Below are 27,324 nucleotides of genomic sequence, written 5' to 3'. Positions count from 1 at the left end.
GGTAGATTTTCGTCAAGATACGCCCTAACACAATTTTGGTAGTGGTCTGGGACACCATCTTGCTGATAGTAAACTCTTCTGTCTCCATGTAAGTCTCGGATGGCAGGTAAAATGGATGTCTGAAGCTTCTGAAGGTACACCTCACCGGTAATTGTGCCGTCAAAGAAGAATGGCCCAATCAAACTCCAGTAAGATAACCCACACCACACATTTACTCCTCGAAAATTCACAGCTTTGTCTACACGGACGATCGGATTTTCTGCGGCCCAGTAGATGCAATTGTGGCGATTTACTGTACCATTGAGTTTAAACTGTGCCTCAGCAGACCACACAATCATCTCTGCAAACTCTTCATCGCTCCGCACCGAGTTAGTAAACCACTCGCAGTACTCTATTCTACGATCTGGGTCGTCCTCGTTCATTGCGTATAGCCATCGTGGGATGTACAACGCTTGTGTGTCGGTTGCCGGAACTACAAACTATTACACTACAAAAGATAATACAACTCCGTCTATTAGTTTATGAGTTATGGACTTTTAAGCAGTGGATACATTTTTTGGACCCCTCTGTATTTAAAGATTTAGCTTAGATCATACTGCATACAATTCAACACGGACATTTCTCACTATTAAGAGTGTGTTTGCATTATTACAATCCCATACTTTGTTCGCTCTCCTGAAAAACAAATGTTTTTGTAACTTTGACAGTTTTGGTGTTCCATTTAACAAAAACCCTAAGTTTGCGACAGGGTTTTCTGCCGCTCATTCTCTCTCTTAACTTTAACTTTCCACATATCGCTTTACAGGCGTTTTAGGGAGTTTTATATAATTTTTCACTGTTATTACGAACGGTACAAGATGAATTCGAAGTAATTCCGTCTGGGTGGAATTCATTGTTTTTACGACTCACGTATTTCCGCAACTCGTGGTGTAGAGGCTAGTGTTGCTGTTTCTGGATCACGGGTCCCGGGTTCGATTCCCGGCCGGATCGTGGATTTTCCCTGCCCGAGGACTGGGTGTTTGTGTTGTCCTCATCATTTCATCATCATCATCATCATTCGTGACAAGGGCTACATTGTACTGTGTAAAAGTAGGAGTATGTCAAAAGTGGGACATTGATGACGGTGCAGTTTAACGCCGCACAAACAAAACACCATCAACGACTCAAGTATATATGAAATTGACGTTTTGTTGTTCGGCCTTTACGATACGTTGGTGCTGAAGCTGTAGTCGGATCCTCGCCAAGACTGGATGTCACCGCTGGGGATGGCAGGGCAGCTGCACGTTAAATGCCCAGTAAGGTTATGAACGAGCTGCGAGGCTGCAGCAATATCTTACTGCGATAGGCTCGTAGAAGCAGGAAGTGGTATAGCAAGAATCTCGCCCACAGTCTATCAAGCTTTGTGGAGATGTTCATCACATAACGGGTAGTAAATGATTAATAGATTACGGACTGATTTGCTTCATCAGTATCAATAGGAGGTGTGACCCTGATAGGCACGAATACACTCTTTACTCAGCGTCTCATGGGGGCAACAGCTTTCGAATGTCATCTTGAGGAATTTCTTTCGATGCCTGAAACACATGATGTTTCCAGTTTATCAAGAGTATTGACTGGAAGCTGGTATGAAACCAGACATCTTCTAATCACAGAAAAGACATGATCCTTGGGTGACAAATAAGGTCACCGCGCAGACAAGCCAAGGATCTATATATTCCTCAAAGCATCTGTGGTGCGAATTGCACTGTGGGGTATTGTGTTAGGCTGCTGAGGTGTGATACCTGCTGCTCTGGTCAAGAAGGGTATGGCAACAAAGCCGCCATATCGGAGGTTTATACCGGAAGAGAGAAAACGGAAGGACATCATCCACTAAGTCATAATACGTAAGTGTGTATTGAGTGATGATGACGGGCGATCACTGAAGAGTACTATGACGAAAAATAAGTTGGCAATATTCGCAAAATCCACTGCAAAACTTATTGTCGCACTCGCAAGCCATGTCAGCATCAAAAGAACACCAAGAGTGCTCCATAAGCAAAGAATTACAGGGCGAGTTGGAATTCCAAAACCAATCACCATAGATGCAAATCCCAGTAACAGAAAAATATGGTACATGGACTAGGTAGCGATGTCATTTGATCAGATGAGTCTTCTTTCACACAATTTCTACTTTCTGGCTGTGGTTACTTTCCAAGAGTGAAACAAAGCGGTGTTCGGTGATAATTAGGGCAGCCATAACGTGGTATTCCATGGATCCCATGTGTAATCTGCAAGGTCGGTTTACTTCCAAGAATTATGTGACCATTTTGGTTGATCAATTGCATCCCATGATGCAATGTTTGTCCCCCAACGGTGTGGCTGTGTTTCAAGAAAGCTGGGCCCATGATTACACTGTTGGCACCGTCCAGCACTGGTTTTTTGAGTGCAAGTATGAATTATCGTATCTCCTCTGGGCCACCTCAGCCACCTGATCTCAATATTGTTGAGCTTTTGACGCTTAAATTTGAAGAGACGGTTGCGTGATAGCTGGCCAGCTCCATCACGTTACCTGAACTTGAGGGTATTTTGGAGGGAGAATGCCATAAGATTCCCATGACCACCGTAAAGTATCAGTATTTATCCATTTCGAGACGACTAAAAGGTATTTAGAATGCCAACGTATTTTCTACACCGTATCAGGAAATGGCAATGCGTTGGTTTTCGACGTTTCCGTATTCATGTCCACACCCTTTACTTCAATATATAGTTTGCTTGACACCTGCACTGTCCAGAATGTTTTCCTGATTTCCCACCAATTGAAAGGACCTCGACAAGGATTTTCGAGAAATCTTTGTTGGTCAGTCACTATGATGAGCTGTGGCATACAGTTGTAGCAGCATTGATTGAAAAATCCATGTTTGTCATGCAGGCTGAGACTGGCTCAATGGCCAGTTCAGTTAGAGACATTGTCGCTGCAAGTTGTGGAATTTTTGTTTGCTAAATTTCACACTCAGGATACCCTCAAATCGCCCACCAATTCAATCACGTATCCTTTCTGCGACTGTGTATATGTAGTATGAGAAAAATTACACTAATTTGTATCCTTAATTGAGTTACAATTTTAATGGCCAACAATATACATGGAGCATGATCTCGGGGATGGTGCCGAAGGTAGCAGCTTTGACTTAAATTCGGTGGTTTGCCTTCTTCGCGTTTGGCTGCGACTTGGTTTATTTTAACTATGAAAGAGAATACCACGCTGTTCTCGTCGTTCCCAAAATTGTGTACGGATATTGCCCGGAAAAGACGGCTGGGAGTGACAGTATCAACGGCGATGCAATCTGCCCCGGCCTGGCGCACGCTAGTCGCGCATCATCACGCGACGCCAGCTCACACGCAGGCCACGCGCCGAGTCTGCCCCTGCTGGTAGGCAGCGCCGCGATACGTCGCACGAACACCACCCGGGCGGTCGGCGCTACACTTGGTTAATCCTAAGTTTAACACGGAAGTAAACAACGCGCCACGTGTTCTTCTAAGCTTGACGTTACCTATTTGGGTTCTCCTTCCCGTGGAACGTTAAGCCTCCCCTGTCGAATACAGTCGTGTACTTCGGCACTGACGGAAGTGAGGAGTGTCCCAACCATGAAGACCTTGCCTAAACTCTATCAAGCTGCGACAGCTATACAGAGATTAAGGTCCGATCGGATGCGAAATGAAAGCCGTAGTGAAAATCCAGCTGTGTTGGGCAGTGTCTCTAGTATGCCCGTCGATCGAGTCATGTAGCTCTTTTCAGCTCTGAGCGGGTAGTAAGTGTGCAAAGATGCCTAGAAAACAGTGTCTCCAGCCAAGTATGAGGGCATGGTGAGAGATTTCACCTGATGCCATGCATCCCGTGTAAGATTACTGTCATGCGTTTCCTTCTTCAAGAGAAATCTCGGTCACAATCTGCAGGGTCCATGAAGATATTCCTACAGCGTTTTCGATGGGAAGTGTTTGCTCACTCACAGGACAGCCCGTAATTGATTGTCCCTGAGTTTTATCTTTGCTCACACGAACGGCTGGCCATGTAGACAACGTTTAGGCACAGTCAATCTGCTGTAGACCAGCGTAGAGAACTGGCGAAAATCACAGACGGATGGCTTCAAATGGTATTGGAAAGTTGGTACAATGCTTATATAAGTAGGAGCGGCGACTACATAGAGAACAGGTAGAAGGGGTAACTAACTGTAGCAAATAATACATTATTTTACCGTCGTTTCCCTTTCATTGTCTACCAGACCTTTTACCCCATTATTTCCTAGAATGTGGGGTACGCCATGTACCTGACGTCATTCGGATTCCTACCCAAGCAACAGTGTCAATACCACGTCTGAGACATTGTAGCCAGGAAGTAATAACAAAAAATGTTCAGTTGTGTGTGAAATCTTATGGGATTTAACTACTAAGGTCATCAGTCCCTAAGCTTACAAACTACTTAGCCTAAACTATCCTAAGGACAAACAGACACATCTATGCCCAAGGGAGAACTCTAACCTCCGCCGGAACCAGTCGCACAATCCGTGACTGCAGCGCCGCAGACCGCTCGGCTAATCCTGAGAGGAAAGTAATAACATATCCTCGTATCTCAGCAGACGGCACAAGTAGAGGATACGATGAGCACGGCATTTGATGTTATGCGCTTAAATACGGACGTGCGGAAACGTTAGCCATTTTCCTGTTATTTCTTTAAGCCGTCGGGCCCTACCATTTGACAGAGTTCCTTACATTTGCTTGGTGTGCGGTTTTCTCCACGTCGGTATTCACTGTGGACTGATCTTGCTCGCTTAAGACGAATGTGCTGTGTTGTTGACCCCGTTTCTATCAATCTGCTCACTGTGTAAACTTAATCGTTACCGACCATGCGGAACATCCATTTCTTCCATCAGCCACCGTGTCACTATTCTCCGAATGGTAGTGAATTTTTGCTACCTGTGCCGTATAGAAAAGTAAAGTGAGGACAAGACCATTATTGACATTAATATTACATTATCAAAATTATATCCCCCAGCTTAGCTTATATTCGCCATTTTGAGTACCGTAAAAATACTTCCTAAAGTTGAAATGTATGACGGAAATTGAGTGTGTCGAAAGTTACATGAACTTTACCGGTGTAAATCATAACACAGCACGTCCGGAAAACTTGCACGTCCGTTTACAAAGGCCTATTGAAAAGTCTCTGTTTGAGGGTGTTGCTGCACCTTGTATGCAGCATAGCTCGACTCCGATGCGGGTATGGAAGCACCGACAAGTAGACAATGGATTAGTGTGGCATTTATGTCTCCCAGACATTCGCGCGGTAAAGGCGAAAAAGTGAATAATGGCGACGTTATTAACAGATGCGTCCAAACAGGATAAACGAGTTGTTGTTATTTTCTTGGCTGCCGAAGGACAAACATCGGTGGACACCCATAGGAGAATGAAGAATGTGTATGGGGCCGTGGTGTCATCCGACGACCCCACGTCCAAAGGTTCAACAGCCATCCATCTGTTGGAAAGGAGATGCTCACATTGTAATTTTATTACTGGAGCCTATTGCTTATCGTTTTCAGGGAACACGCCATCTCCATTATTGGAGAATGGTACCCACTCAATTACCACACCTTCAGTCTCTTAAAAAAGGGCTTGAAGGGTTGATGATTCATGTCAGACGAGGATGATCAGGAGGCATTTACAGACCTCTTCATGCAAAAGGACATCGTGTTCTACCAACTGTGGTGTTACTCCTACACAATTTGTGGGGCTACGCTTTAATTTGGACGTCGATGCATGTAGTACATTTCATGCTACATTGATGTTACATGCTGTCCTCATGCTACAGCAGATTTAATAACCAGCTATATACATTGACCGTTGAGCACTAGGCTACTAATGAACATCAGCTATTTAACTTCCTTCTTCGCAACAGTCTTATTTGCCGTGAAGTCATATCACGAATCTTGAACATCCCTGATACTGAAAATGATTTCTGTTCACTCTGAAGGTTCAAAACGGAAAAGAAAAAATGAAATGATTATTTACATAATGAGGGAATCGACATACTGATGAGCGAGAGAAATTAGCGCGTCTTAAGTTTTTAAGAAAAGACTCAGTTAGATGAAACAGAATACAGATGTAAATGAATAGATTTCAAAAGATAAATCGGCAGACTAGATACGTTTGAGAGTTATGGTACGTAACATAGAATATTCTGCACTTGGAGACCTGACACATATAAAAATAATAAAATAGTTAAGTGTGAGAGAGGTGGAACAAACACAAATTTGATACATGAGAAAAAATGCTTAGAATATTATAAAGGGTTGGGAGTGAATTCAAATGAAGGCAGTGTTGGGCCCAGAAATAGTAGGTTCGAATGCATAGTTGTGGCCAGAAATAATATCAGCATGATAGTCTGTAGGAAATAGGAAATCTTCCCGTTACCTTAATATTTTAATAGAGGTCGTTGGGTACGATTCAAACATGGATGTCACCAGACTTTTACAGATTGTTGATATATGCTGGAACACATAGAAGGAACCCGAAGAATGGGCGAGAGCAGTTGTGTCATCCAGTAACAAGAAAGGCAACAGAAGCGATTATAGTGGAGTCCCTGTATTAATAGTAACCTAGGAATATTTTATTTGAAGGCGTCTAAACGCAATTAGAAAATAACTTTTAGTAGAACAGCATTTTTTTAGAGGAGAACGTTCTCGTAGCAACAGTGTGTTTTCTGTGAGATAATGTATACAGACGACATGCGAATTCAATTTAGAAATCTTATTTTGTTTACTGTCAACATAAAAGCATTAGATGAAGTTGAAAAACAAACTTTTGGAAACAATGAACCAGAATTACTACCCGCATCGTACAGCGAACGTCTGCACAGCTTGTAAAGGGATACAATCATCCATCTTCGCAGCTGGGAGAAGATGATACACGGATACAGTTATAAACCAAGGAATTAGACAGGATTCCCCAATTACTGCACCTTTTTAACACCTATACTTAACATCTGTAAACGACCGGCAAAGCAGTATAAAACATTTTAGAAGTAACACTGCATTTATGAACTCAATTTTCTTGCTGATAATCCGGTATTACTTGTAGGCTTGAGGCGAACCTACGAATCAACTTTTCGACTCACTTTTAAATCAAAATCTACCGGTGTGGTAATAGTACACAAAAAATTCAGTTCGATCGAAGATTGTAATTGACAGTAACACAATCATGCAGATTATTAGTTTTAACTATTTGGGATATGTGCTGTCCTACGATCAAGGTGAAGAGTTGAAAAATAATTTGAATAAATTGTAACTGGTATGTGACACGGCACACACAAGAAAAGAGGAGACAAATAAGAAATTTGAAAAAGTGATTGAGACAGTCTGTGGTCGATTGCAGCGATAATTTCCTTACATGTCAGGTTTACTTCGCCGATAGAGGTTTGAAGATGCTGACATCTCGTCTCGACGTGGTGTGTGTTCTGATTGTCAAGCGAGCCTGAAGATGGTTTTCCTGGCAGAGATACATGCTGTGGGCAACGCTATGTTTAGATTAGAGATAGATTAGAGATAGATTTACTTTCATTCCAATTGATCCGTAGTGATGGGGTCCTCCAAGATGTAGAACATGTCAGAAAAACTACAATACATGACAAATATTTATAACTCAACCAAATAAGCTAATGTACTATTCCACAAGTCCCAAGTGGCATGGTCGTCATTTCTTAATGAACGCTATATGAAAGAATCATTTTACAAATACTAATGCATTGAATTAAAAGTAAAAAGTTTTTATTTATTTATAAGGTAATAAACTGTACTACAACTACTAAATACTTATTTACAATGAACACATTACTGCACAGAACTGGTGCGAAGTTAGATTGTACTTAGACACACACATGTGGCTTGGGATGTGATAATCAGACCTAGAGAAGTGACGTGAACCTTTTTCAGTGTATTTTTGTAATAACAAGAGACCACGGCTGTTGCTTCGGCCCTGTTGGGAGTTGGTGCACTTGTACCGAAGTAAACATCGCAGTGTGCTTAATTGGTGCAACCTCGCCGCTGTGTTGCAGGAAAGGTGCTGTTCTGCGGAGGACTCATTTGAGTTGTACTTAACAGCACAACTGAGCATGGTGACACCTGTCTTTATATAGTCACAGAATGCAAGTGTCAGGCTTGTTGACGTCGGGACTGTTTTGGTTTCTCCGGTTTGAGTAGTCATACTACGTGACACCTAATGGTGTTGGTTTGGATGTTTTAAGGGTTTTAAATGCTTTAAATTTTAAGGTCAGAGTGTTTAGACTATGTTTACACTATATTGTCAACATTTATAAACTCGATGGGCCATTGCAGTGAATACCTGCAACCTAAGCTAATCTCCAGTTTGTGCTACTCCATAAATTTGATTCCTTTTCTACTATTACAAATATGTAACAGGAATTAATTTAACTGAGCTTCCAGCGTTTAAGCTTGGTGCGTCTTCACAGTTTTCAAGTGAATTACTGTTACTTAAATCTGATGTGCAGTTTGTAATACTGCGTAAATTTACTCGTTCATTTATCTAACTGGTCTTCCAGCTGTCTTGCTGGTGTTATTTATGATTTATTAAAGCTTTGAAGTTTATTTCCTTTTTAAGCAGGTTTTGACGTTATCTCGCATATGCCATGTATCTGGCGTAAGTGTTTTATAACAGTTTGGTTCTTAAGTTCTGTTTATTCAGTTTTAGGTAGCCACATGATTAGTTCTTTCAATATTATTTGCTAGAGGTCGCCCGCTGTTGGCGTCATCTTATAAATGGGGCATACTGACCACGTTTGTACGAATAGAAATATATGAATAAAAATTTAATGCTTGCATACATTTTAATCTGGACTTATTGTTAATTTTATTATAACCTTATAAAACGGAGATTAATTTGTTAAACTTATGGTTTCTGGGTTGTGCTCCTGGAACCTCTTGATTTGAAGGATTTGTCCTTCTGTTTGTTTAATTGTTAACTCAAGTGTATTTAAAGTGTTGTTAATTACTTTTACCTGTATGATTTAATCTCAGTACATATTCTGTACTCATTAGACTGTCCATTCCATTCAGCAGATCGTGTAAGTCTTCTTCACTTTCACTCAGGACAGCAATGTCGTAAGCGAATCGTATCATTGATATCCTTTCACCTTCAGTTTTAATTCCAGTCCCGAACCTTTGTTTTATTACCAATATTGCTTCTTCTATATACAGATAGGACAGTATTAACGAAAGACTACATCGCAGTCTTACACCGTTTTTAATCCGAGCATCTCGTTCTTAGTCGTTCACTCTTATTATTCTCTCTTGGCTCTTGTCTATACTGTATATTACTCGTGCCTCCTTACAGCTTACCCCATTTTTCTCAGAATTTCGAACATATTGCACCATTTTACATTGTCGAACGTTTTCTCCAGGGCGACCAATCCTATGAAAGTGTCTTGATTTTTCTTTAATCTTGCTTCCATTATGAAACGCTACGTCAGAATTGTCTCTCTGGTGCCTTTAGCTTTCCTAAAGCCAAACTGATCGTCATCTAACACATCCTCAATTGTGTTTTCCATGCTTCTGTATATTATTCGTATCAGAAACTGGATGCATGAACTGTTGAGCCGATTGTGCGATAAGTGTCGCGCTTGTCAGCTCTTACAGTCTTCGGAATTGCGTAGATGATATTTTTCCGGAAGTTAGACTCATATAAGTCGCCAGACTCATATATTCTACAGACCAACGTAAATAATGGTTTTGTTGCCATTTACACCAATAATTTTAGAAATTATGATGGAATGTTATTTATCCCTTCTGCCTTCTTTGATCTCAAATCCTCCAAAGTTCTTTTAAATTCTGATTCTAATACTGGATTCTCTATTTCTTCTAAATTAAATACATCCTTAGAGCCAAAATAAGAAACGTAAGGATTAAACAACGATCGAAGGCATATTAGCAGCCAGTGGAAAAGTTGGAAAGATGAACCTAAAATTTATATTTGAATGGAGCAGACAGAATGTTCCACCATGAGGAAGAAGAAGTAGATGTTGAAACCTCCTGGCAGATTAAAACTGTGTGCCCGACCGAGACTCGAACTCGGGACCTTTGCCTTTCGCGGGCAAGTGCTCTACCAACTGAGCTACCGAAGCACGACTCACGTCCGGTACTCACAGCTTTACTTCTGCCAGTATCCGTCTCCTACCTTCCAAACTTTACAGAAGCTCTTCTGCGAACCTTGCAGAACTAGCACTCCTGAAAGAAACGGATACTGGCAGAAGTAAAGCTGTGAGTACCGGACGTGAGTCGTGCTTCGGTAGCTCAGTTGGTAGAGCACTTGCCCGCGAAAGGCAAAGGTCCCGAGTTCGAGTCTCGGTCGGGCACACAGTTTTAATCTGCCAGGAGGTTTCATATCAGCGCACACTCCGCTGCAGAGTGAAAACCTCATTCTGGAAACATCCCCCAGGCTGTGGCTAAGCCATGTCTCCGCAATATCCTTTCTTTCAGGAGTGCTAGTTCTGCAAGGTTCGCAGAAGAGCTTCTGTAAAGTTTGGAAGGTAGGAGACGGATACTGGCAGAAGTAAAGCTGTGAGTACCGGACGTGAGTCGTGCTTCGGTAGCTCAGTTGGTAGAGCACTTGCCCGCGAAAGGCAAAGGTCCCGAGTTCGAGTCTCGGTCGGGCACACAGTTTTAATCTGCCAGGAGGTTTCATATCAGCGCACACTCCGCTGCAGAGTGAAAACCTCATTCTGGAAACATCCCCCAGGCTGTGGCTAAGCCATGTCTCCGCAATATCCTTTCTTTCAGGAGTGCTAGTTCTGCAAGGTTCGCAGAAGAGCTTCTGTAAAGTTTGGAAGGTAGGAGACGGATACTGGCAGAAGTAAAGCTGTGAGTACCGGACGTGAGTCGTGCTTCGGTAGCTCAGTTGGTAGAGCACTTGCCCGCGAAAGGCAAAGGTCCCGAGTTCGAGTCTCGGTCGGGCACACAGTTTTAATCTGCCAGGAGGTTTCATATCAGCGCACACTCCGCTGCAGAGTGAAAACCTCATTCTGGAAGTAGATGTTGATGACGATATCGTGCGAATTCTTCACTCCCTGATGATTAAACGGATAAACTAAGAGATATTTTCAAGAGGACGATTTTAAAAGGTAAATATCATATATTCAAATTCTCTAGTAGTAATAATGGCTTGTGAGGTGCAACTGTTTGAGACCTTCAGAGAGTTTGTTGTAGATGTGACGTTACTACAACCTGTTCATTTTGCCTGTAATTTTATCTTACAACGCAGTCTTCAATAACGTCACCTCCGATTTTAATGAGTTGTCTAAATAAAGTACACACGTGCTGTTTTGCTATTTGGAGTTAACGATTCCATTTTTCAGGAACCCATGCAAACAGTATTTAAAACCCAAGGAAATAAGTCCCTTTTTTCCCTACATATTACTTGTAGACTTCAGTTCTTACTAATCTAATGCTATGTAATCTAATGAAATAAAACTGGGTGACTATGATGTGTGTTTTAACGCTCAGTTTCTAACCTGAGACATCGGACTACCGATCATGAGGAGTCGACAACAGCTACATCTTGATCGATATACCTTCCAGTCTGCGTTAACAAGAGATAATTCTGTAAACATCTCTTACTGAAACATTCTACAAGAGTATTGAATACTGATTCTTAAAACGACTTTGTGTACCTGTTTCAATTATATAGTGCATCAAAGGTTATCTGCTTTCAGTAACTGTATTAGCGTTTTCACTCTTTTCCGTCATTAATGGTTGAGAAGTAATGTACTGCCACAATCAGAGGGGATCGCGTTATGATGTTTACTTTCAGGAACCACGTAAGAAAAACAAAATAAGAGAATTAAGCTAAATATTGATTTGAAACGTATTTAAGTCATTAAGCACTTAAATTTGAAGATTAATGTTACGTATATTCCCATGGTTGTAGGGAGATGAAAATACCGTAAAGTTGTTCCTCCAAAAGAAACTGGTAGTAAAAGGTCCGCAGAGTCTATTAATCTAACGTCACTATTAATTCCTGCAGTACATGCTACAAATATGATCGATGTGGCTTCGCCTCAAGAAATAATTTCACTTTGACTTGTCAGCTGTTTAGTCAAGACGGGGCTCTTTAAACAGGACTGAGATAAAGCAAGCAACACACACTTTTTACTTGAACTTTGTGTACACAAAACGGTCTTGCGAGATCGATGTGGTCTGCTGTCTGACCACATGGATTAACTATGTTGCTTTAAGTACATGCGGAACACCAAAGGCTCAGAGAAACAGAGGAAGCAACTGATTCAAAGAGCAACTACTTATTGGTTCTATTACTCGCGGTTAGAGCTGCCAAAATAGCTAATTTAATATTGGTAGCACAAAAGGGCGATCCTTGCCCAGCCACGAGATAACTCACAGTAACTCCAAATACGTTCCATTGCCGCTGAGTTATTACCCATCATTTTCTTTCTCTCGGTCACCTCTCTCTATATTTCTTTGTACCAGTGCTTTCCCGCTACTCAGTTACCCGAGAAACATCTGCCAGCAACTTCTTTGTGTTATTGTATGTCAATTTAAGGATTCTACCTCACATTTTCCATAACATTAATCTCTCGATCAGTTAGCTGTAAGTATTTATATATTTTAAGACTATAATATGATACCTTTTTTTGGAGAATACAATAACAACTTTTATCTGTTTACTGCCTGTAAAGTTCCCAAGTTGCCCCTTACGTTTACGTATCTCTAATTACGTGAAATGCTATTGAACAGAAAGACGGGGACATGAATACACACACGAGGAGGAAAAGAGATCAGATGCTGAATGACGCTCTTGATAACACTGCCTTAGTCGAACTTGAGCCAAGACAGAGAACATTTTAAATGATATCCTGCCTTAAAAAGATGTATGTGGCACGGTGTGACTGCTGTTCTATCGCAGAGCCAGATGGTGCAGGATTAAAACACTGAACTCTTGTTTCAGAGAAGTGAGATGCAAATTCATGTGAAGCCAGAAAAATTTAAGTTTCCAATTGCTTCCCTACAAACGCGGCTGAACTCTTCCTCCACAATTACGCTGTCGGGTCCAGAGCTGAGCCTGTATCGATCTCCTCGTCGTTCGGCCGTCTAGTTATTACTTTCCTTATTTTATCTCGTTGAAATCATGAAACTTCAATTCGTCAACAAACGAGAGTTGTGAAATCAGTAGCTCAATAAGGAAAGTTCATATCAGATTTCAAATAACCCAGAATTTTTACTAGGTGTTAAGCACAATGATAGTGATAAGAATGCAAGTCGTCACATGGTTTGAGCTCTTCGCTATCCATGGATGGAGGGACACACTAATGGCGAAAGTAGTAGAAATTCTATTATGATTCAAGGGTCGCACTATCCTTAGTTGCAGGATCACAAGTCATGTTTTGGTACAAACCTCACACTGTCCCCAGTTAGAGAAATATAAATGCAGTTACCACGCAAAATTAAAACTAGTAAATTATTATAAAGTTTGCATCTGGGCTGCTCTCACTTACTCAGTGAACGTTACAAAAATGGCTCTGAGCACTATGGGACTTAACATCTGAGGTCATCAGTCCCATAGGACTTTGAACTATTTAAACCTAACTAACCTAAGGATATCACAAACATCCATGCCCGAGGCAGGATTCGAACCTGCGACCGTAGCGGTGGCACGGAACCAGACTGAAGCGCCTAGAACCGCTCGGCTACACCGTCCTACAGTGAACGTTGTAATTTAATTTAAATGTGCTTAGGCCTGGCATCCTTACACAGCACAGTTTTGTGTAAAGACCACATTTACAGAATGCTGAGATGTCACAGTGTGTTGCGACAGGACTGCTGGTGCCTAATTTGATAGTCAAATGAATTAAACAGTTTAGCATATTAATGAAAAGTAATGAGCTGGAAAGCGTATTAATTGATGCAGTATTTTATTACATTAAAAGTAGTAAACTCAGCATAAAGATTAGATAATATATAGCGGATATATTTGAGTTTTAATTCAGTGAGACTGTCAGAATTTACTAGCCAGCAGGTGGAGCTTGAGGAGACCAGATAGTACGTTCGGGGGCAGGCTTGGCTGGCGCCCCCCTCCTACCCCCTCCCCATATTGACACTCAAGATGGCAGGCGATGGCATCAGAATCAGGAACATGGAGGCACAGAGACAGTGATACGGAAAAAGAAACTTAAGTAAATGTTAAGCCGTAGTTTCCAGGAGCTCACACTTTTTCACTTCGGTTCGTGTAGACGGGTCCATCAGTGGACTTAGCCCTATGGAAAAATAGTCCACCTCATGTTTTACTGTGGAGGACAGTAGGGAATTCACCGTACTAAAGTAACGTTTAGAGTTAGTCTCCATGTCAGCAAACTGTAGAGAATATTATATTTACAAGCAGAGTTAATGTTTGGTATATTGTTGTGTCTCAAGTCATTGCCACCAATGATCGGTAGCAGTGGGGCGATACGCATTGGTTAGATGAGACATGGCTCTGGTATTGGCTAATACTAAGGCCTGCCAAGTTTCATTCCAGTGGAATTGCACAATATGCTTTGCTAATGCTCATACTACGCTACTGACATGTCTAAACAAAGCCGCCTAGGCCGAGAACTTAAAAAATGTGTTTTAGGTATCTCTGTGCTGGTTAAAAACTGCTTAGACGTTAGTAGTTAACGAGTGAAGCATATGTCGTGAGCGGTGCATCACTCCTGAGTGCGAAGACATTGATGATCGTTTGGTTGCGACTTCTAATTTGGTAGAATTCTATTGGTTTGGAGAGTACCTAATTAATTTCGCTTTTCCAAATTATACTGACCAGTTAAGGTAAGTACCAGGCGTCAAACATCAGTACTAGTTTCTTCCCAACATGGGTAGCTGTGTTGTAACCTTTAAAAATTATAAAGTCTTACGTGAGCGCCGATTATATGCGTTGCTTTTGTGCTAATGGCACCAACATTGTCACGTTTGAACAAGCTCTTTACATTCTGAGACGTGCCATCTTTTATTTTGTTTCAGTGGAACGACGAATGTACAAAATTTTATTCTGTGGGCACAGAGTCTCGACAGTATAGAACACTTTTACCAGAATTTGCTTCTCTTTAATTACAGCTGTAGTAAAATTCACCACGTCTGTGTTGGAAACGTAATTATTCAGAGTTGACGTGTTGGAAGGCAGCGTACTGTTACTGCATGGTCAGGTAAGTTTGAAAAGCTGAAGAAGTGCGGTGGGCCTTCAAGGACACAGTAGTGGTAGGTAGTAGGTAGGTCAGTTTCAATACAGGGGAATGCCCCCGTGAAACCTGCTCCTTACTGCAGCAGTGCTTTATGACTTACAGTGCGTTGTCACTTATGGTTTGACGCCATAAGTTCTCTCACTGTCGACCAGTTGTGTTCGTCAGCAAAAAAACGGAGGAAAAAAAAAGAAAACTCGCGATCAGACCCCAGACGCGATAGTCGACTGACCGCAGTGTCATCCTCAGTCATTCTTCCTCGAATGCAGTCTGAGGCCGGGAAATGGAGTCGTTGTCGACATTTCGGCCCCGAAGTCGCTGCTTCTCAATGAGGTAGCCCCTAAACTGGCATCACATCTACATGACTACTCTGCAATTCACATTTAAGTGCTTGGCAGAGGGTTCATCGAACCACAATCATACTATCTCTCTACTATTCCACTCCCGAACAGCGAGCGGGAAAAACGAACACCTAAACCTTTCTGTTCGAGCTCTGATTTCTCTTATTTTATTTTGATGATCATTCCTACCTATGTAGGTTGGGCTCAACAAAATATTTTCGCATTCGGAAGAGAAAGTTGGTGACTGAAATTTCGTAAAAAGGTCTCGCCGCGACGAAAAACGTCTATGCTGTAATGACTTCCATCCCAACTCGTGTATCATATCTGCCACACTCTCTCCCCTATAACGCGATAATACAAAACGAGCTGCCCTTCTTTGCACCCTCTCGATGTCCTCCGTCAATCCCACCTGGTAAGGATCCCACACCGCGCAGCAATATTCTAACAGAGGACGAACGAGTGTAGTGTAAGCTGTCTCTTTAGTGGACTTGTTGCATCTTCTAAGTGTCCTGCCAATGAAACGCAACCTTTGGCTCGCCTTCCCGACAATATTATCTATGTGGTCCTTCCAACTGAAGTTGTTTGTAATTTTAACACCCAGGTACTTAGTTGAATTGACAGCCTTGAGAATTGTACTATTTATCGAGTAATCGAATTCCAACGGATTTCTTTTGGAACTCATGTGGATCATCTCACACTTTTCGTTATTTAGCGTCAACTGCCACCTGACACACCATACAGCAATCTTTTCTAAATCGCTTTGCAGCTGATACTGGTCTTCGGATGACCTTACTAGACGGTAAATTACAGCATCATCTGCGAACAACCTAAGAGAACTGCTCAGATTGTCACCCAGGTCATTTATATAGATCAGGAACAGTAGAGGTCCCAGGACGCTTCCCTGGGGAACACCTGATATCACTTCAGTTTTACTCGATGATTTGCCGTCTATTACTACGAACTGCGACCTTCCTGACAGGAAATCACGAATCCAGTCGCACAACTGAGACGATACCCCATAGCTCCGCAGCTTGATTAGAAGTCGCTTGTGAGGAACGGTGTCAAAAGCTTTCCGGAAATCTAGAAATACGGAATCAACTTGAGATCCCCTGTCGATAGCGGCCATTACTTCGTGCGAATAAAGAGCTAGCTGCGTTGCACAAGAGCGATGTTTTCTGAAGCCATGCTGATTACGTGTCAATAGATCGTTCCCTTCGAGGTGATTCATAATGTTTGAATACAGTATATGCTCCAAAACCCTACTGCAAACCGACGTCAATGATATAGGTCTGTAGTTAAATGGATTACTCCTACTACCCTTCTTGAACACTGGTGCGACCTGCGCAATTTTCCAATCTGTAGGTACAGATCTATCGGTGAGCGAGCGGTTGTATATGAGTGCTAAGTAGGGAGCTATAGTATCAGCGTAATCTGAAAGGAACCTAATCGGTATACAATCTGGACCTGAAGACTTGCCCGTATCAAGCGATTTGAGTTGCTTCGCAACCCCTAAGGTATCTACTTCTAAGAAACTCATGCTAGCAGATGTTCGTGTTTCAAATTCTGGAATATTCCATTCGTCTTCCCTGGTGAAGGAATTTCGGAAAACTGCGTTCAATAACTCCGCTTTAGCGGCGCAGTCGTCGATAACAGTACCATCGGCACTGCGCAGCGAAGGTATTGACTGCGTCTTGCCGCTTGTGTACTTTACATACGGCCAGAATTTCTTCAGATTTTCTACCAAATTTCGAGACAATGTTTCGTTGTGGAACCTATTAAAGGCATCTCGCATCGAAGTACGTGCCAAATTTCGCGCGTCTGTAAATTTTAGCCCATCTTCAGGATTTCGCGTTCTTCTGAACTTCGCATGCTTTTTCCGTTGCCTCTGCAACAGCGTTCGGACCTTTTTTGTGTACCACGGGGGATCCGTTCCATCTCTTACCAATTTATGAGGTATGAATATCTCAATTGCTGTTGCTACTATATCTTTGAATTTGAGCCACATCTCGTCTACATTCGCATAGTCAGTTCGGAAGGAATGGAAATTGTCTTTTAGGAAGGCTTCTAGTGGTACTTTATCCGCTTTTTTAAATAAAATTATTTTGCGTTTGTTTCTGATGGATTTGGAAGATATGGTATTGAGCCTAGCTACAATGACCTTGTGATCACTAATCCCTGTATCAGTCATGATGCTCTCTATCAGCTCTGGATTGTTTGTGGCCAAGAGGTCAAGTGTGTTTTCGCAACCATTTACAATTCGCGTGGGTTCGTGGACTAACTGCTCTAAATAATTTTCGGAGAATGCATTTAGGACAATCTCGGAAGACGTTTTGTGCCTACCACCGGTTTTGAACAAGTATTTTTGCCAACATACCGAGGGTAGGTTGAAGTCCCCACCAACTATAACCGTATGAGTGGGGTATTTATTTGTTACGAGACTCAAACTTTCTCTGAACTGTTCCGCAACTGTATCATCGGAGTCTGGGGGTCGGTAGAAGGAGCCAATTATTAACTTAATTCGGCTGTTAAGTATAACCTCCACCCACACCAATTCGCACAGAGTATCTACTTCGACTTCACTACAAGATAAACCACTACTGACAGACACCAACACTCCACCACCAATTCTGCCTAATCTATCTTTCCTGAACACCGTCTGAGACTTCGTAAAAATTTCTGCAGAACTTATTTCAGGCTTTAGCCAGCTTTCTGTACCTATAACGATATCCGCTTCTGTGCTTTCTATTAGCGCTTGAAGCTCAGGGACTTTTCCAGCGCAACTACAACAGTTTACAACTATAATTCCGACTGTTCCTTGATCCAAGCACGTCCTGTAATTGCCAAGCACCCTTTGACATTGCAGCCCATCCCGCACTTTCCCGAGGCCTTCTAACCTAAAAAACCGCCCAGTCCATGCCACACAGCCTCCGCTACCCGTGTAGCCGCCAGCTGAGTGTAGTGAACTCCTGACCTATTCAGCGGAACCCGAAACCCCACCACCCTATGGCGCAAGTCAAGGAATCTGCAGCCAATACGGTCGCAAAACCGTCTGAGCCTCTGATTCAGACCCTCCACCCGGCTCTGCACCAAAGGTCCGCAGTCGGTTCTGTCAACGATGCTGCAGATGGTGAGCTCTGCCTTCATCTCATAAGCAAGACCGGCAGCCTTCACCAAATCAGATAGCCGCTGGAATCCAGAGAGAATTTCCTCAGATCCAAAGCGACACACGTCATTAGTGCCGACATGTGCCACCACCTGCAGCTGGCTGCACCCTGTGCTCTTCATGGCATCCGGAAGGACCCTTTCCACATCAGGAATGACTCCTCCCGGAATGCACACGGAGTGCACACTGGATTTCTTCCCCTCCTTAGCCGCCATATCCCTAAGGGGCCCCATTACGCGCCTAACATTGTGCTGAGTGCGCCATGGTCCAGTCCTCCCGTTAAGGACAATTCCCTGGAAGTACTGGAAGCCAAACCGAAGGTCCGCTGTGTGTGGGAGTGTCGTGTTGACCACTCAGCAACGGAGGAGGACTAATTAGCAACACCACACTTAAATTCAGTTTAAGTATTAATCTGACAACGAGAGGATATTACAAGTGTTTCATTGTGTGCTAGGTACTTCAAGAAATGTTCTCTGAGCTTTTACTCTTTCTGCAAACCGTCTTCAGTAGTCTACAACGTAAGCTCTCTCATTTAAGGTGGAGCGTGCCTTACTGTACTCATAGAGTATTCACCATTCTGTTCATGCTGCTCGCAGAGAATGCAGATTTCACCCCATCTTACAAACAGTATATGAATGCATATGCAAATTATTTGTTGATTGAACTGGTCACAATGATATAAGCCTTGCGATATACGACAGCTGTGCAGGACTGCTTCATTGTGTTCGGAGGAGTGGAATTGGGGGAGTTTTCTTGTAAGGCTAATTTAACTGTCCCAGTAGTCTTTCAGCTTCGCGACAATATTACTGAACTGTTATTTGTTCCTTACATGAAAATGGTTCTATCATCGAAAATTCTTCTGCCTGTGAATTACGAGCTGCAACACGTTTCCTGTGTGCGAAGTGCACGAAAACGGTAGATAGTAATAGAGAACTTCGTGCGTCTACGGAGACGACATAATGAGTGATGAGCTCGAAAAAAGTGGTAGCGTTTGTTTCGGGATGTTCGGATGAAAGCCCATGAAGAAAAAAGAAGTGATCGAGCATCGATTTCGGTATTTGATCTCCTGACGTGGTATACACCATGCATTGAACAACACGAACGTAGAACAAAAAAGCCAAAGCTGTGGTGCCATACTCGCTCGCAACGTATCCGTTTAAAGTGCTACCAAGCACTTCGTGCACGAAAACTGAAGACAACTGTTTTTGTGTCAAAAAGAGAGAGCTTCTTGTTGTTTTTATGTAAGAGAAAATACAATTATCTCCGAAATATACTTTGAAACTCTAAACTAGATCAGAGCAACTGTTCAGAGCAAAATATTCTAACGTTTCAGTTACGTAAGTGCTTTGATGCCATTTAAAGTGTTAAATTAATAATCACATACGAAGATAACGAATCTTAAACGGTTTATGAGCGATGAAACGAGGGCTGCAGGTCTGAACAGCTCATTTGATCAACCGTTTGCTAGAACTCTACAGCATGAGTAGACTACTGCCCTCCGAGCCACCAGCCAGCTTCGCTTGTTGGGGACTGAAGTATTCGGGAGACGGTGTGAATGTGGTGGATGAGCACAACAATGGTCTAGGAACAAGAAGCACATCACCCAGATCCACACGTTGTTTTCTCAAGAATTAAGGAAACATGTGACATAATAATATTGTCACTCATTGTGGACTGAACTGTTTACAATGGCTCCAGGCCACACTGACTAAATTATGATTGACTACTGTTAGACTAGTTAGTTCCACAAGTTGCACTGCCTCTAACATTACTGGGAGGATATATTACAGTTTCAGGTCAGTCGCAGGTGGTTTATTCTACAATGTTAACTGTCGTGAAAGAGTACTCTATTTATCTGACAATAATTTTATTCAATTTGCAGATTCTGAATGGTGCACCGAACTATAACTGTGTGTTTCATAGAGTAATTGTTTGTGTTCAATTGTTCTGTTAGCGGCGCTTGTAGTGGAGGAACATTTTATTCTAATAAGATGCAAAACCTTGGGGTCCAGTTATGGCTTTTATATCGATATAGAAACTTTTCCGAAAGACTTTTAGTTAGGCCCTCATTTCAGTGGTTCAGACGAACGAAATAATAAACTGAAAATACGCCTTCGCGAAACAGACGTGCTCTTTATACAGTCACCCTTGTATCGGTACCGCAAAACTCGTACGTTCCAAAATGCCGCCCAAAACAACGAAATTCTTCGGTAGCTGATATCTCGGATTCTGTTTGTGACAGGATCGTAGGATGAATTGTTTTGGATAACACTTCTGTTAGGGACTAGTTGTATACGAGGCTGGAAGGTGATCTTAACGTCACTGTCCTATAGTACAGGGTCGAAGTAAGAATATACTTCCTTCTGCTTACGGAAATTGCGAAAATCGTTTTCTCCTTTTTTATGTGCTCTACGATGGGAGCTTAAGAAGGCACCTTTAATTCTAGGGCGGCTCATTAGAAAACCTCGAAAAAGGTTTTTACCGTTTCTTCGAACAAATAATGAGCAGTATATTCCAAAATGCCGCTCCACAGCAAGAGACTAAAATTTTTACGATATATTCCTTAGATCCCGAGCTCGAATACTCTTGAAAATTGTCTGATATTTTTATCCGTTTCCAAGATACAGAGGTTCAAAGTTACATAGCATGTAAATGCAAAACACGAATGTAAAAATCTTGTGTGAAACGAAATCTAAGTAATAAATAACGCAGAAAATTGCTCAGCTTTTAACCATATATTTTATGGACATTTATGTGGAATCACCATCACCGCGTTTTCAAAAATCTTAATCCATTATTGAGAAACACCAAAAAATGTGGTTTTTGGGTACCAAAACCGAGCAGCAAATTCCAAGAAAACTCGAACAACCTTGAATAGTTTCTTTATTCCTTTATACGTTCCAGAGATACAGAGGTTCAAATTTACGCTACTTGTATACGTAAAATCAGGTGTGAGACGAAAACGTAGTTTATAAAGTGACGGAACACGGAGAAAAATACTGTGAAGTGTCTCCATTATCAGCAGAAGGGTTCTGGGAATTCGATTTATAATTTTTGTGCGCGTGAAATCCGATCTGAGGTGCAAAATTAGTTTTCCGCTATTGCAATTTCACGTAAGTAAATTACTAAAATTTTACTGACGCAAAAATTATTTTCCTATGAGTGGCATGATATACTTGACAAGGAAAGCAAGGGAACTACCTGGAAAAACGCTCTTATCGAAACACAAGAATGGTCAATATGTCCCGATTTAGACAAATCTGACTGAAAAGTGTGGTAGCGGCTGCCTCTATCTACCTTTAAAATCTTTTCCAAAATTTTGGCATGTAAACACAGTCGCGCGTTTTTATCCTGAGAATGAAAGAGCAAAATTGGAAAAGAAACAGAGAAGTATCAAACTCTGGAACATAGTAGACAGTGGCTGTGGTACAGTGCTAGGAAAATGGTGAACTGATAGTGTCAGTGGGAGTGAAATAAAGAGAAGGAGGAAGTGGAAGAGGTTGGTTGGTTGGTTGGTTTGTTGGGGAAGGAGACCAGACAGTGAGGTCATCGGTCTCATCGGATTAGGGATGGACAGGGAAGGACGGCCGTGCCCTTTCAAAGGAACCATCCGGGCCTTTGCCTGGAGCGATTTAGGGAAATCACGGAAAACCTAAATCAGAATGGCCGGACGCGGGATTAAACCGTAGTCCTCCCGAATGCGAGTCCAGTGTCTAAAGTGGAAGAGGATGAGAGCCTGTGATAATTAGAGACAGTGTATGAGAATGATGGTGAGGAAGAGAGAGACAGACACTGAGGAAAAGACAGTGACGTGGGAAGGAATGAATTTGAAAAAAGCAGTAAGAGAGAGAGCAAAGGGGAAGTTATTGGAAATGAGAGTAGGAAATAGTAGTAGGACTTAACGAAGGAGACTGTGGCTGTGAGAGAGGAAATAGTGACAGTTAGAGAGATAGAAAAAGGTAGTGACAGTGACCTGGGCTGAATGAATAAATGAGAATGGGTGAGTGATAGTGTTTGCGTATGAGCGAGCTGAACCGTTGGACTAATGTGTGTGAGAGAGTTACAGTTAGGGGAGTATGTGGGAGCGAGTTGTATATTCAAAAGAGCACGAATTCCTTTGCATGACAAAACTTTTGGGAAATTTTTTAAAGTTATTGAGGAGGGTAGAATAAGGCAGGTGTTACCCTACAGTTTAGTCATTCATTTAAACAAGAGCACATTAACAATTTTTGTGCTCTGATAAGAACATTTTTCCGCTGGTAACATTTAAATAAATTCAGTCCTTACTTTAAGAATGGGAGCCGCAACGACAGATGTACGGCACTGGCATCGATTTTGTGCGTGTCCTTACAGGCCTGATATCTCCACCAAGTCACATCCACCTATTGCCGAAGGTGACAAAATTGCTTGTGTCACAGCAACTTAAGCAGACTGTCAAGGCGTTCCTTAGCTCAGAGGTAAAAGAAAACTACCACGAGAGCTACTTCCTACTTCCATACGAAAATGAGACAAATCGGGAAAAGTAAATGAACGATTTTTTATTTCAAAACTAATCACGATAACTGTTAGTACATTCATCCAACTGGATGGCTAGTTTATCAGTACCGTCGTTGGCGTCATCGGAAATTGTTTGTAGTTTCCTAAAGAATCATACTTGCACCCAGAGGTGCGTCTCTTTGTCCGTATCAAGTTATTGGTCGCAAATGTCTGTGTTCGTAGCTCCAAAGACGTGACAGTTCCATGGTGAAAGATCAGGACTATATGGAGAATGTTAACGGCTTCCGAGCGAAGCTCGGGCAGCGTAGTCGAAACAAACTTGGCAACATGTGGGTCTCCCGTAACATCTATTACGATCAGCTCTTGGATGAAGTCTTCCCTCTCTGAAGTTCTAAAGTAAAGAAATACCTCCGTCTGATGATCCAAGATTGAGTGCTCATCTGCTCTTCTCCTAAAAATTTGCTGGTTCTGCAAGCACCAAGTTATCGATTTACAATTTCTGTACACTTTTCGAGCTCCAACCAATTAAAAGTTTATAAAAATAGGAATAGTTTTCCTCCTCCGAAATGATATGCTGTGATTAACCGCTAATACACAATTCTGTCTTAAGAGTGGGACAGAAAGCAAAAAATCTCACCCACTGTGAAGTTGGTTTCACGTTTTGCCCAATGATAGATGCTGCATGTAAACATATACAAGTCTTCATCCGTGACACAAAAGTAACTATGTTGTACCATTCCCGTTCTTCGTTAAAAAATTTAAGAATCAGTTATTGCTGGCATCCTTTGGTCCCAACAGATTCGCTCTCATTGCCTCGTGTTTTCCTGTCTCCTCACAGCTCCCTGTGTTTTTGAACTCATTTCTTAAGCTGAAATTTGCTGACAGATTAAAACAGTGTGCTAGGCCGAGACTCGAACTCGTGACCTTTACCTTTCGCAGGCAAGTGCTCTACGAACATTTTGTTTAATCTGATTTTTTTCGACACTGTTCGTTGCACTTGTTCGGGGCAGCCGTCCCATGACACAAGTTCAAGTTCGTAGTTGATACATTCACTCAGTTTTTTTTTTTTGTACAGAGAGCAGTTAACCCTCTAACGGAACACACTGAGCCACCGTGCCAGCATCACGAGACGTCCTCAAAGCTGTAATTTCGGGAATATCTCATCTTCTATCTTCCGATCTTCGCAGCAGCTGCCGGCCGTGGTGGCCGTGCGGTTCTGGGGCTGCAGTCCGGAACCGCGGGGCTGCTACGGTCGCAGGTTAGAATCCTGCCTCGGGCATGGGTGTGTGTGATGTCCTTAGGTTAGTTAGGTTTAAGTAGTTTTACGTTCTATGGGACTTATGACCTAAGATGTTGAGTCCCATAGTGCTCAGATCCATTTGAACCATTTTCTTCACAGCAGCTCTCCTGCGAACCTTATCGGACTAGCACTCCTGGATGAAAGGATACTGCAGACATATGGCTTAGTCACAGCCCGGGGGATTGTTTCCATAATGAATTATCTTTCTGCAGTGGAGTATGTGCTAATATAAAACTTCGTGGCACATTGCAACTGTGTGCCGGACCGAGACTGGAACTCAGGAGCTTTGCCTTTTGCGGATAAGTGCTCTGCCAACTCAGCTACCCAAGCACGACTCACGACCCGTTCTCACAGCTTTACTTCCGCCAGTACCTCACCTCCTACAATCCAAACTTCACAGAAGTTTCCCTGTGAACCTTGCAAGAATGCCACTCCTGGAAAAAAGGATACTGAGAGAAACGACTTTTCACATCAGCGCATACTCCGCTGCACAGTGAGAATTCATTCTGGAAACAATCCTCCAGGCTGTTGCTAAACCATATCTCCACAGTATCCTTTCTTCCAAGAGTAGTTCGCAGGAGAGTTTCTGTGAAGTTTGGAAGGTAGGAGATGAGGTACATCCGGAAGTAGAGCTATATATATTCACTCCTGGAACTTGAAATAAGAACACCGTGAATTCATTGTCCCAGGAAGGGGAAACTTTATTGACACATTCCTGGGGTCAGATACATCACATGATCACACTGATAGAACCACAGGCACATAGACAGAGGCAACAGAGCATGCACAGTGTCGGCACTAGTACAGTGTATATCCACCTTTCGCAGCAATGCAGGCTGCTATTCTCCCATGGAGACGATCGTAGAGATGCTGGATGTAGTCCTGTGGAACGGCTTGCCATGCCATTTCCACCTGGCGCCTCAGTTGGACCAGCGTTCGTGCTGGACGTGCAGACCGCGTGAGACGACGCTTCATCCAGTCCCAAACATGCTCAATGGGGGACAGATCCGGAGATCTTGCTGGCCAGGGTAGTTGACTTACACCTTCTAGAGCACGTTGGGTGGCACGGGATACATGCGGACGTGCATTGTCCTGTTGGAACAGCAAGTTCCCTTGCCGGTCTAGGAATGGTAGAGCGATGGGTTCGATGACGGTTTGGATGTACCGTGCACTATTCAGTGTCCCCTCGACGATCACCAGAGGTGTACGGCCAGTGTAGGAGATCGCTCCCCACACCATGATGCCGGGTGTTGGCCCTGTGTGCCTCGGTCGTATGCAGTCCTGATTGTGGCGCTCACCTGCACTGCGCCAAACACGCATACGACCATCACTGGCACCAAGGCAGAAGAGACTCTCATCGCTGAAGACGACACGTCTCTATTCGTCCCTCCATTCACGCCTGTCGCGACACCACTGGAGGCGGGCTGCACGATGTTGGGGCGTGAGCGGAAGACGGCCTAACGGTGTGCGGGACCGTAGCCCAGCTTCATGGAGACGGTTGCGAATGGTCCTCGCCGATACCCCAGGAGCAACAGTGTCCCTAATTTGCTGGGAAGTGGCGGTGCGGTCCCCTACGGCACTGCGTAGGATCCTACGGTCTTGGCGTGCATCCGTGCGTCGCTGCGGTCCGGTCCCAGGTCGACGGGCACGTGCACCTTCCGCCGACCACTGGCGACAACATCGATGTACTGTGGAGACCTCACGCCCCACGTGTTGAGCAATTCGGCGGTACGTCCACCCGGCCTCTCGCATGCCCACTATACGCCCTCGCTCAAAGTCCGTCAACTGCACATACGGTTCACGTCCACGCTGTCGCGGCATGATACCAGTGTAAAAAACTGAGATGGAGCTCCGTATGCCACGGCAAACTGGCTGACACTGACGGCGGCGGTGCACAAATGCTGCGCAGCTAGCGCCAATCGACGGCCAACACCGCGGTTCCTGGTGTGTCCGCTGTGCCGTGCGTGTGATCATTGCTTGTACAGCCCTCTCGCAGTGTCCGGAGCAAGTATGGTGGGTCTGAGACACCGGTGTCAATGTGTTCTTTTTTCCATTTCCAGGAGTGTATATATAAACTGAGTTAATGGATCAACCATGAACTTTAAAAGGCGTCATAGGACGAGCACGCCTAGCAAATACAACGACCATTAACAAACAAATTGCGATCAACAAAACTAAAAAGGTTTGTAGATCACTCGCCTGTGAAAAGCAAATGTCGTGAGATCGAGTCCTGGTTCGATACAGTTTTAATCTGCCAGGAAGTTTTATATCAGCGCACACTCCTTTGCAGACTGAAAATTCATTCCTTATTACTTACGCTGCTTCTCGGAATGGAAGTTTACATTCTCCAGAATGCCGCCTTCTATTATCTGCAAAGACCTTATCGGAGCATGGGACACTCTCTCTGTCAGTGCCCGTCCTCTCAATGTGTATCTGGAGCCGGTCTCTACCTTTCAGTGAAGAACGAATTTACAATTCATTTGCAGCTCCACCCTCCCGGTCAGACAGGGGACCCAGAAAGCAGAAAAAGTTACACCTTACTTCATCTGACAGCAATTAAATGAAGAAGTGTGTGTTATATTCGCGAGCATACGTGTCTGCTTCAGTTACTAGCATACTGTCATGCAACACCAGTAATTTGAACTTATTTGGTAGTCTAATTTGAATGTGGGTTATTAATTGTGCTACAGAGCAGCTTCAGGAAGACTGTCGTAAAACATTGTGCGCAGTCATGGTTCCATAGAAAATGGGAACATCTGTCCAC

Source organism: Schistocerca gregaria, chromosome 5, assembly GCF_023897955.1.
Source record: "Schistocerca gregaria isolate iqSchGreg1 chromosome 5, iqSchGreg1.2, whole genome shotgun sequence".
NCBI lineage: Eukaryota > Metazoa > Arthropoda > Insecta > Orthoptera > Acrididae > Schistocerca > Schistocerca gregaria.
The sequence above is the reverse complement of the archived record's forward strand: the minus strand, read 5'-3'. Positions refer to the sequence as shown.